Raw genomic sequence first — 12,960 nt, 5'->3', positions numbered from 1 at the left:
AGGCTCGCCTTGTGGGGAAGGGGTATAATCAACAGGAAAGAATTGATTATGAAGGTACATTTTCTCCTGTAGTGTGATTTACCTCGATTTGCATTATTCTGGCAATAATGGTTAGTATGGATCTTGAGTTACATCAAATGGATGTAAAGACTGCTTTCCTCAATGGAGAATTAGAGGAAGAAATATATATGGAACAATCTGCTGGTTTCATAATGAAAGGCTAAGAAGAAAATGTATGTCGACTTTGGGGGTCGATATATGGCCTTAAGCAGTCGTCAAGACAATGATATATACGTTTTCATAATTTCATAATGGCATATGACTTTACAATGATAGATGATGATCATTGTGTATATATCAAAAGATCCAAAGATCAATTTGTGATCGTATCATTATATGTTGATGATATACTAATTGCCGGAAGTAATATGGAGTTTGTTAAAACTGTCAAGAGTTGGTTATCTTTCAACTTTGGGATAAAAACATGGGTGATGTTGCATACATTCTTGGAGTTAGGATTTCAAGATTGTAAACCCATAGACACTCCTATTACAAAAGGTGAAGGGTTGAGCCATAGATTGTGTCCAAGGACTCCACAAGAGAATGAACAAATGAAACATGTTCCTTATACTAGTGCTGTTGGAAGCTTGAAGTGCGCTATGATGTGTGTACAAGACCTGACATATGTTTTGCAATTGGAATGGTGAGTAGATACCAATCCAATCCAGGTCAAGCACGTTGGAAAGCCGTTAAGAAAATACTAAGGTATCTAAAGGGACTGTTGATTATACACTGAGTCATTGAGGAAAGGATCTGCGACTCTAAGGCTATTTTGATACTGATTGGGAAAGAGATTTAAATGAAAGAAAATCTATCTCTAGGTTTGTTTTCTTACCGAATAATGGCACCATATGTTGAAACAAACATGTATAGCCTTGTCCACGATGGAAGTTGAGTTCGTGGCATTATCAGTAGCAGTATAAGAAGGTGTTTGGCTTAAGAGATTTTTTGGATCATTTAGGTGTTATTGGAAGTGCTGCAGATTCATTGTTGATTAACTGTAATAGCCAAGCAGCTATAGTGTACACCAAAGATCCAAAATATCATGGCAAGACCAAACCTATAGATACCAAGTATAATTTTGTCAAGGATATGATTGCACGAAAAGATGTGAACTTAGAGTACATACTACGTATAGAATGATAGCAGATCCTATGAGAAAGCCGATACCTAGAGATGTGTTTTGTGGCTATATGAAATCTCTAGGATTGCGTAGAAGCTGATGTATTGAATATTGTAATTTCCCTAAGTGTTCACAATTTGATGAATTTGTGTTTTCATCATTAATGCCCATGAATCTTTGTTTGATCTTTATGCATCTTAATGCTAAGTGCATTATTTTAAGTTGAGAAAGTATGTTAGACAGATATAAGATTAGCCCACTCACACGGATAATCGCCTCTATTTACTGTGTGATAAATAGAGATGAGACTGTTTTTAAGCTTATTATATAGGTGATAATCGAGAGCTGAAGCTTAAAATATGTATGTCGCCTTAACTGGGTGTTAAGATGAGGACATAATACATACTATGTCCGAAAGTAAAATACCCCACATATTTTACTTTATACGTACGTGATGCCGGATGTGAGTTCGATGAATTTTGTTAATGAGTAGATACGTGAACTCAAGTTAGACATTGGATATGTCTGAACTATCATCTGTATGGTATTGAAAGGTGTAGACATATGCTCTATGGGAAATGAGTTAATACCGTGATACGTATTTCATACTACGTATGCATAAAACGACCAATAAGAGTGGCAAAAGTTTGATCTCAACTTTTATGCCGTGTGAGACTCTTGAGGAAAAGAGTTCCTCAATTTTTTAGTCCTCTCATGACTCTTACTTATTCTCAAGATTTCTATTTAATGTTTGCTATCTTAGGATGTTGCCAATGATCATGAGTTTGATTCGATCTAATGGGACATTTCTAGAAAAGCAAGCTGAACTGAAATTGAGAGTTTGAAGGAAAGAGGAAGATCGATTTTGGAGAATCACATTGTAGTTTTGTATTCACCGGTTAACCAATTATGACTGTCTTTGGGATAATCATAATTGTGAATACAATATTTATATCATTGTTTGAAAGAGATCAAGAGAGATATAAATGTGATCGATCGATCTAGGGTACTGCATACTAAATCTACTCGGAGTGTGACGCCCATTATGAGCTACTATATATTCCTAACAGATGTATAGTAACGAGCTCTCAAAGTATGCTGGTCGCACGGATTTTTTACTGGTATGAATGTTGAAGAGAGGTAAAGAGAATTCTGTTCAGCCCACCATGTGCGTGTGGGAGATGATGGTTTTATATGAGATGGGCTTAAGGCCCGTCCGCCCATGTTGGGCCTAAAAGCCCGGCCCACAGGAATAGGGCCCCTGGATGGAGGGACGTATAAAAGGGAGGAGAGAGAAGGGAGAACACACATTTTGGAAATCAACGTACGTACATTCTCTCCCTCGCTCTCTCTCCAACAAAAGGAAGAAACAGTAAGCATAAGGCATCGTTCTTCTTCCCTTCAAGGCGTTATCGGATCGAATAGGGCCAAATTCTCTTCCTCCTATCGGCGTCGGTGTCTAATCTGTGGCTAACAAGGTACTCTCGAATCCGTGGTGTGCTTTATGATCGGTGATACGTGATTTTCCCGGGCTTGTCTTCCGCTTCGCTTTAGGGGTTCGATTTAGTGTCAAATCCAGTTTTCGGGGATCCGTTATTCCCAACACCCGATTAGATGATCTCTCCGAGCTCTGCTGGTACTGAACCCGGCCAGCTTCTTCAAGCTTTGAATTTCAGCTTCAGCTTTGGAACTTCTACCACCGCCACTATTCTGCTCCTGGAACTGTTTCAAGTTCGCCGTCCTCTTCCTTCTGCAGAGCCAAACATGTCGTGCTACCATTTCTAGCTTCTTCCTATCAGTGCGTGGAATCGGACTCTTCCGTGAAAGCTCCATTCCTTTTCAGTGGATTGGAAGCAGGCCCTCCAGAGTCCTCACTGAAATCTTCCGAATAAAAAAGTGACCGCCCCGGTGAATAACATTTCAGGTGTCCAATGATTAGACTCAGCAGCAGGCGAATCATCTGAGAGCATCAGCGGGACCTGGTTCGGGAACGCTTCAGCAGCCATATGAGCAACCAAACAAAATATAAGAACGGAGAAAAATGCAAAATCTTAACTTGGTATCAGCCACCCGCAGCACTATGGAGTATAATATAGCATACTAACACCATTCCAAAGACCAAGCTCTTCCTATGGGGTGCATGTCGAGTGCTATGCTAGCAAAAGAGGACCTTTTCAAGAGGAGCATTGTTCTGAGCCTACCTGAGATTTATGCCATTTAGAACCCGATCTTCTTGAACACATTCTTCTCTTCGTCCACCGACCAAAACGGGAGTGTGGGAGGACCCGACCCTGAAAATAAAAAAGTACAAGTGACCACATTGTGATATCCGCTAATTTAACAAGCACGACGATTTTTTCGGATATCATAATCTTTTATTTGAATCTTGATGGATATCCTAGATGATTTTTACTATGTTTGAATTTTTTTATTAGATCATGTTAGGTTGAAAAATGATTTGACCCAAAGTGACCTATTTAATTTTTTTTTGACTAATTTCCATACATTATTAAAACACTTCTATAGTTAATTCAATCTAGAAACACTCGTACTTAAACTAAGATGAGAACATGGAGCGAGGGAGCACGAGATCAAGTAAAGACAAGAAAGTGAAGAGAGAATTATAGAGGTGGATTGAGTTTAAATAGGCCGTGAACTAATATTACACTATAAACCTTATCATTCTAAACTCATTCATGAATATAACTAACCTATATCACAACTCAACCCATCAGATATAGGTTAAAAAATAGGTTTATGATCCATTTTGATTGATCTAATCGATGGCTAAGATTATGACTATTTAGATGCTTGCCATCGTCAAGTCAAGATGGTGATCACTTTGAAGATAACCGTCACCCCTATTCCTTTCTCAATTGGATTCTTTCTCTCCTACTTGGATATGAGAAATTTTATTTTACCCAACACCATAACTTTTATTTTGGTCTATATTCACGTTAAGTCTGCATTTATCATGGTGTGATAATTAAGGACTTGATGCAATCATATATATTTTCTAATCAAATAAAGTCTTATTCTTTATGTGTCCAAATAATCAACAAAATCAAAATAGAAATTTCATGCCCATTGCTTCCGACTATCACCTTGCAATTCCTTCCAATCACATGGGCCCGACCATTGGACTTGACCTCCAAGGCTAAACCCAAAAGAAAAATTGTTGGACCTAAGTAGGCCCATTAGGCATGGGCTTGACTAGGTCTAAACCAAAAATATGCAACACAGCCTGTCATTTTACAGGGCTATGCTTGGGTATGGGCCGAACAACTAGACTTGCCCCCAAAGGCCCAATCCCAAAAAAAAAAAAAAAAATGAATAATTGTTTGACCTAGATAGGCCCATGGGTCTGATCGAGCCTAGGCACAACGTGTGACACGACCCGCCATCTAATGGGTAGGGCATGGGACACGGCCTCTTACCGATCCCTATCCATAAGAAAATAAGTTGGATCCACGTAAATTCATTCAGTCAGGACAAATTTTACTCCCTATCCCTTCGCGTTTCATTAACACTACTAATCAACAAAAATGCTTGAACACGGAACACTCTAGACCAAAAGACGATGACGACACATCAAAGTAGATTTTCTATGAATTTGAGATCTCAAAATTTGTAATATGTATGGACATTGTGGATCACTCTAGGGACTATGATAATCCAATTCGTTGATCAAAATCAATAATATCCCTATTGAAGAAAACTTCAGCTACATACTATGACTTCTCTCGGCATTCGATAGCAACCGATCTGGAGACATCAACAGCCTTGCTGCAAAGTTCCTCGCCGGGGACTCCTCATCTGCCTCCCAACCTCGATCGTCCTCAAAGTTGAGCGCATAGCTCATCATATCATACCCAAACTCTGAGGTCGCGACGTGGCCTTTCTTTCGGCACCTCTTGATCCGAGTGATGAGGCTCTGGAGCTTGTGTTGGATCTCCGACAGTGGGAGCTCCTGAGCCGTGGAGTGGAGCCATAAGCAAGGCGACCGGGCCGCCCCACAGTAGCTGCCATCACGGTCACCGTCGTTGTTGTAGTCTGAGGAGGCAGCCTCATGGTGGACAGTGGCGTCCTAAAAGCAACAGAAGAGGAGGCACGGGGAGGATGATTTGAGCTCGTGATTGAACAACATTGGGTTGTATGGAGAGAAAAAGAGGGCAGAGAGAGGGAGTGGGGGAGGGGGAGGGAGGATGAGGTGGTGGGTTTTTATAGGGTGGACGCGATAAGGAGGAAGGGCAAAGTGGGAGGACATGGTGTTTTGAGTTAATCCCTCCCTGATGTTTCGTCTTGTTCTTCCTTAATTGCATTTTTTTTTATGTAATTTGGTAACTAAGCAAAAGTTGAGGGATCATGTATTTGCTCCTTTTTCCTTTTCTACAAGGCGTTATTTCCTCTCCTTAAATGTTTGAATCTAACTGATTGCTATTAGAAAGACAAAAATTGCCCCTAATCATTCAATTACATTTCATAAGTGGTGGCCCCCAAATTTTGCTTTGCTTTGCTTTCCTTTCCTTTTAACTTTGCTGTTTTTTTATGTAGGATTTTGTTACCATAGAGACAAATTTTTCATGTATATTAAGGGGCACGCTTTTTTAATTGTTAGATTTTATTTCCATAAAAATTAGTTTTGTCGGAAAGAGAAATCCCTAAAAAAAAATCTATTTCTTTTCTACATTGTTGCTCAAATTTATGGATAAATTGTTGAGTAAAATCTAGAAATAAATTAAGGGTGGCATTATTTTCACCCTCTAAATGACTAAACCCACCTACACTAAAAAGAAAAAATTGTCCTCAATTTTTCAATTGCAGTTTTAGATGATGGCCCGACTCCTTCTTTTTTCTATTTTTTTTTCTATCTTGGATAGTTGCCATAATTAAAAAGTTCACATGTTTTGTTTTTAGCTTAGATATTTTTATATTTTTTTACATGCTCCATGTAAAATTATCTTGCTAATAGTAAGGAAAAAAAAAGCATTATTTGATATAGTATAAAATTGAAAAGTCTCTTCTTCATTATTGATCTTACAACAACTTATCTATTTTTTGTTCCTTTTATATCAAAAACTCACTTTCTTGATGAGCTTTTTATTAGTTTCATTAGTATAAAAAATATATCAACTATCTTTATTTACTATATCAAAGTACTTATATTTTTTCCCGACTATATTGGCGAGATACCCTTATATATAGCATGTAAGGAGTTAGAGATATATCTAAGAATACACTAAATACCTTATGCACAATGAGGCATCTTAATAATTTTTCATAAACAGTTTATTGATGATATTAATTTTTGTCAATACAAAATGAAGAAATTTCATTGGTATTTTCAAAAAAAAAAAAAATCTTACTTTATGCAATTAAATTTTTTACTTAACAATTTATCCAAAAAATTAATTGACAATTTAGAAAAAATAGATTTCTTGGAAATTTCTCTTTTGACAAAATAATTTTTTATTGAAGTTATATCTAAAAATAAAAGAAGACATGGTGCCTTTAATATACATGGAAAATCTACAATAAACAAAAATTAAACATATGCAATTCTTAATTATGGTAGGTAGATCCTCCAAAAGTATAGAAAAACTTGCAATTAAATGATAGAGGGTAATTTTGTATTTTTGGGAAAATTGGGTGAATTTAATCACACACACACACACACACACACATAGTGGAATGATCAGATGAAGCCATAAAAAAAATTCTTTGCTGATTTTCCAAAATAAAATTGCAATTACATTCTCAAACATAAAACATGTTAGGCCAATATACAATTCACAAAATAACCAGACTAGGGACATGTTTGCTAATCTTTCTGTTTTTCGGGCATAATTTCATTTCAAAATCTATTTCCCATACGAGTTTCTAAATATGATGACACATTTTTTAATTATACAATATTTTCATTCCCAGAAAAAAAAAAAGAATTACATTTCAAATTCTCTTCCCATTTTTTTTTTCATATACAGTTTATTGATGATATTAATTTTTGTCAATCCAAAACAAAGAAATTTCATTGGTATTTTCAAAAAAAAAAAAATCTTACTTTATGCAATTAAATTTTTTACTTAACAATTTATCCACAAATTTAATTGACAATTTAGAAAAAAAAATAGATTTCTTGGAAATTTCTCTTTTGACAAAATAATTTTTTATTGAAGTTATATCTAAAAATAAAAGAAGACATGGTGCCTTTAATATACATGGAAAATCTACAATAAACAAAAATTAAACATATGCAATTCTTAATTATGGTAGGTAGATCCTCCAAAAGTATAGAAAAACTTGCAATTAAATGATAGAGGGTAATTTTGTATTTTTGGTGAAAATTGGGTGAATTTAATCACACACACACACACACATACATAGTGGAATGATCAGATGAAGCCATAAAAAAATTCTTTGCTGATTTTCCAAAATAAAATTGCAATTACATTCTCAAACATAAAACATGTCAGGCCAATATACAATTCACAAAATAACCAGACTAGGGACATGTTTGCTAATCTTTCTGTTTTCGGGCATAATTTCATTTCAAAATCTATTTCCCATACGAGTTTCTAAATATGATGACACATTTTTTAATTATACAATATTTTCATTCCCCGAAAAAAAAAAAAAAGAATTGCATTTAGTATAACTCTAAATTCTCTTCCCATTTTTTTTCATTTAATTATAAAAATTATCGGTAGACACTTAACGATCCATGTTTGAATAAATATTTGTCGAGCCTAGGCCGACCCATTAGGACCCATGGCCCTGACTTGGCCTAGGCACAAAACAGACACGGCCTGCCACCCTAACGGGCTATGCCCTGGCTCAAGCCCAGGCATGCCGTACCTGGGTCAGTGTGGCCCAGTACCAACCCCTATCCACAAGAAAAGAAGATGCATCCGCTTTGTCCATAAAGTAAGTCTCATTCATCCAACAATAAAATTTCTTCTTGTTTGTTCGTGTTTCAATTTTTTTTTTCGTCGAAGGTTCGCATTTCGATGACACATCGCCAATCAGCAAAAATGCTCGACCGGGGATCAACCATCCAGACAAAAGAGACGAAAGCAAAGCGAAGATGACGAAAACATATCGAAGCGGATCTTCCATAAAATTGAGATCTCGAAGTTCTACAAATATGTACGACACTTTGCGAATTGCTCTAGAGACTGATATAAGCCCAACTTGTGGATCAAAATTCCAGAGGAAAACAACTTTAACAACAAGCCACGACTTCCCTCGGTAACCTCGCCGGCATCAACCGATCTGGAGACACCGGCAGCCGCGCCGAGAAGTTCCTCATTGAGAACTCCTCGTCTGACTTCCGGCTCAAATCGTCGTCGAAGTTCAGCGCGTAGCTCATCGGGTCATACCCGAACTCCGAGGAGGCCGCCGCCGTCGCCGCCGCGTGGCCCGGCCTCCACCGGCACCTCCCGATCCGAGCGATGAGGCTGCGGCACTGCACGGATTTCCGGCAGCAAGAGCTCCCGGGCCGTCGAGCGGACCTTGCGGGGTGGCCGTCGTCACGGTCCGAGGAAGCGGCCTCGTGGTAGGCAGCGGCATGGCTGCCGTCGTGGAAGCAGGAGAAGAGGAGGGAGGGGAGGATGATCCGAGCTTGTGATGGAAGAGCATTTCAATGGGGAGAGCGATGGGACTCGGATTCTTGGTCTGGTCTGTGCGAGGCTGTGAAGAGAGCGGAGAGAGTGGATGGCGATGAGGAAGAAGATGGAGAAGAGGATAAGGTTGGAGGGTTTATTTATAGGTCGGGCGGATGAGGACGGAGGCGTGCGGCGGCTGAGCGGGGTGGCGTGGTGGTGGGGGCGGTGGGGTGGGAGTGAGGAGTCGGGATGAGGAGGAAAGCCGCGGCTGCTTCGTGGGGTGGACGGGGAAAGCGGTTTTTTTGCGTTAATCCCGCGTAAGGTGTCGATCTTTACTTTTCTTTACTATAATTTTGGCAGTTTGGTAATTACGTAAAAGACGAGGGACCACGTAGCTGCTGCCTTTTTTTTTTTTTTTTTTTTTTTTTAAGATCTCTTTTTGTTTTTTTGACGAAAGTGGAAATTTAAATGACTCTTTTATGGGTTTCATCATACGACCATATATATAGATTGAAAGAGTAAACTGCAAGATCGGAATCGGGAGTTCAAAGTCGTGAATTCCGACCTTAGACTCCATTTGTTTGGCTGAAAAATTAATACCTTGAAAAATATTTTCCTAACTTTAATTGTTGTTAATCAGTTACAAAAATAATTAATGAAATGCATTTTCATTAACGACTTATATCTAAATTTTTTTGATGATGATGAGAATATTTTTTATTATCACTTTTCCTAGTGATTAAAAAATTAAAATTAGGAAAATATTTTTCAAATTATTAGTTTTTTGTGAAAAAAAAAATGGAGCCTTAGTCTCTTGAAGCAGCTATGGTGTGGGAAAGATGATTTATATGAAGACCGAGAATCCATAAGCTTGGGAATGTGATGGAGACAATTAGATCGAGAAAGAAAATCAACAAGATTTGAAATGTCACAGATTAAACGAGTCGTTTGATTTTATCGAATATTGAAGATTTAAATCCCTCTATCAACTCCCACATTACTATCACTTTTTAATTTCTTTCAATGTCTAGTAAAATACTAACTTTGAGTCGTGTTCATGCAATTTCTTTTGAGTGGATAGGTGATGTTTAAACCAGTATGTTGGTGCGTTGATGCATCCGTTAAATATATGTTGATGCACAAATTGATCCCAAGCTCAAGAAAGTGTGTTGCCTAAATTATTTAATACACATAGAAAAATCATTCAATCAATAATTAAAACTAGGTTGCTTCGATAAAATTCTATTTTCTTGTTCAAAAATAGATAGTCCATTCATATCTCAAGATGATATGTGAAAGACTCAAAATAAAGCAAATCTCAACAACAAAATAGTAAAGCACAAACTGTAGCAACGAGTATACTGTCATTCCATAAAAATGAATATGTGTTGAGCATTGAAGCAAAATGAACAACGGCTAATATTTAAAGTCAATAAGAACAAATCATTCTATTCCCTGCATACCCTTGCACTGATCTCCACTCATCTTTTCATGTAACACTAAGCTCTTCACTTCCAATGGTGGTTTCATAGATCTCCAAGCTGGTTTTCCCACATACCTAGAATTTGCTCTCTCTCTCTCTCTCTACTTATAATAACCGAGATGTCCCATGGTGCATGAACAAAACGGGGGGTCGATGAATGTTCCCTAATGCCCAGTAGCTACGACATAATCATTGTAATCAATCACTAATTAAAACGATGGGGGCAGCCATGTGTCGTGCTTGGTTTGGATTCTAGTCATTTACGAGCCGAGCGCCTCCCGTGACTCTTGGGTTCGTGCTGCTCTCAAAGTGCGAGTCCGCATATGAGAGCACTCCACGTTGGTGGAGATTGGAGTGAGTGTCCGAGGGATTCATGCACCCAGCCATCGGTTGCCCACCGCCGGACGCTTCCTCACCCGACATTTTGGTATAGATAATAGGGGAAACATGTTGTTAAGATTGACTTGATCCTGCGTTTTCGGTGCTCGAAACTCGACTCAAGCTTGATTGAGTGTTAAGATTGATGCTCGAGTTTAATTTGACTGGAAAAATTGAGATACTAAAGCTTGGATAAATAAGTAGTAAACTTCACTTTTATAGATCAAATATGATTATTGAAAGAGTCTAAATATATAATATAATAATAGTTTGATGAAATAAGATATCTTTTTGGACAGCGCATGCTTTTCAAATATATAAAAAAAGTAAATTTTCAGATTATGTTGAATACACATAATAATTAAGGGATCCAAAGTCATTCCTCATGCCATAGGCTATGGTCACTCTTCGCCGATGGCAAAAAACCTAAAAATTATATTAATCATGAATATAACTTATTTATATTATAATTCAGCCAATCATATCATATAAAAATAGGTCTATAATTCATTTTGACATATTTAGTATCCGGCCATGCATAGTCCAGTGGGCCCTATCCACAAGAAAAGTCGCATCCACGTTATCCATAAAGTAAATTCATTCATCCACGACATAATTTACTTCTTGTCGGCACCCATTTCAGTGACGCAACACCAATCAGCAAAAATTGTTCGAAGACGGCACTCTCCAGGCAAAAAGCGAAAGCAAAATGGAGACAAAGATGACATATCAACGCAGATTTTCCATAAATTTGATATTTCAAAATCTACTTTATATACAGTAAGACACTGTCGACCCTAATAGCCAAACTTGTCGATCAAAATCAAAAGACCTAGAGAAGAAAACTTCAGCTAAACGCTATAACTTCCCTCAGCAACTTCGCCGGTAGCAACTGATCCGGAGACACCAGCAGCCTCACCGAGAAGTTCCTTGCTAGAAGCTCCTTGTCCGACTCCCAGCTTCGATCATCCTCGAAGTTGAGCGTGTAGCTCATCGGATTGTACCCAAACTCCGAGGAGGCCGCCATGGCCGCATGGCCCTACCTCCACCTGCACCTCCCAATCCGAGCGATGAGGCTGCGGCACCTGTACCGGATCTCCGGCAGCAGGAGCTCCTGGGCCGTCGAGCGGACCTTGCGGGGGTGGCCGTTGTCACAGTCCGAGGCAGCGGCCTTGTTGTAGGCGGTGGCATGGCCGTCGCGGAAGCAGCAGAAGAAGAGGAAAGGGGAGGATGATCTGAGCTTGTGATTGAACATTTTGGGTGTGAAAGAGAGAGGGAGAGCGCGCGATGGAGTCAAGAGTCTGGTCTGGTCAGTGCGAGACTGTGAAGAGAGTGAAGAGAGTGCATGGTGATGAGGAAGACGGTGGAGAAGAGGCTGAGGTGGCGGGTTTTAATAGGTTGGACGGAGAAGGACGCGGCCGAGGGGCGGCAGCGAGCAGCTAAGCATAGGAGTGGAAAGCGGTTTTTTTTTTTGTCAATCCTGCGTGAGGTTTCTATTTTACCTTTCTTAACTTTCTCGTTGGGCAGTTTGGTAATTAAGCAAGAGTCGAGGGATCTTCTTTTTGGTTTTACAAAAGTGGAATTAGATTAACATTTTATGGGTCATCATATGACAGCGTAAATATGAAGAGAGGAGGGAGTTTTTTTTTTCGGGGTTGGGGGTGGTTTGGTTTGTGGGTAAAGGCTGAGAACAGAATCTTGACTTGAAAGTCGAGACTCGTGACCTCTAAAGCAGCTGCAATGGAAAAAAAGATAATTATATGAAATTGCAGAATTGATAAACTCTGGAATGTGATGGACATAATTAAGTTCAAGGAAGAAAATAAAAGGGGACATAACGGTATTCCATGATCGAATAGTGACATTTTAATTTCAAGTCATATTTTTATTGATTTACATGAAAATTTCGATATTATTGGGTAGACTAGACAAGTATATCCTTCAAGCAAGAGTGTAAAAGAGAGAATTAGGATGTTCGTTTTTTTCATTTTTTTCATGTGATATCAAAATACAATATTTGAATCTTCGAATCCCTTTATCACCTCCCAAATCGCAATCGCTGTTCACTTTCTTTTTTCATGACGTATTTGATTTAGTGATTATACCCTGTTATCTCAACAAAACTTGAGCGCAAGAACATAGGAGAGGAGCAAACCCCCTTACTATCTAAGTCAATACTTAATGGGTGTGTCAATGCATCTCTTAAACATGGGCAAAAGTGATCCTCAGCTTGAGAAAGCATGTTACATAAATCGATCTGCATACATAGATAAATTGTTCGATTGGGGGTTCAACCTGAGTTACTCCGATAA

The sequence above is a fragment of the Eucalyptus grandis genome, chromosome 3 (assembly GCF_016545825.1).
Source record: "Eucalyptus grandis isolate ANBG69807.140 chromosome 3, ASM1654582v1, whole genome shotgun sequence".
Lineage (NCBI taxonomy): Eukaryota > Viridiplantae > Streptophyta > Magnoliopsida > Myrtales > Myrtaceae > Eucalyptus > Eucalyptus grandis.
Note: the sequence above shows the minus strand (reverse complement) of the source record.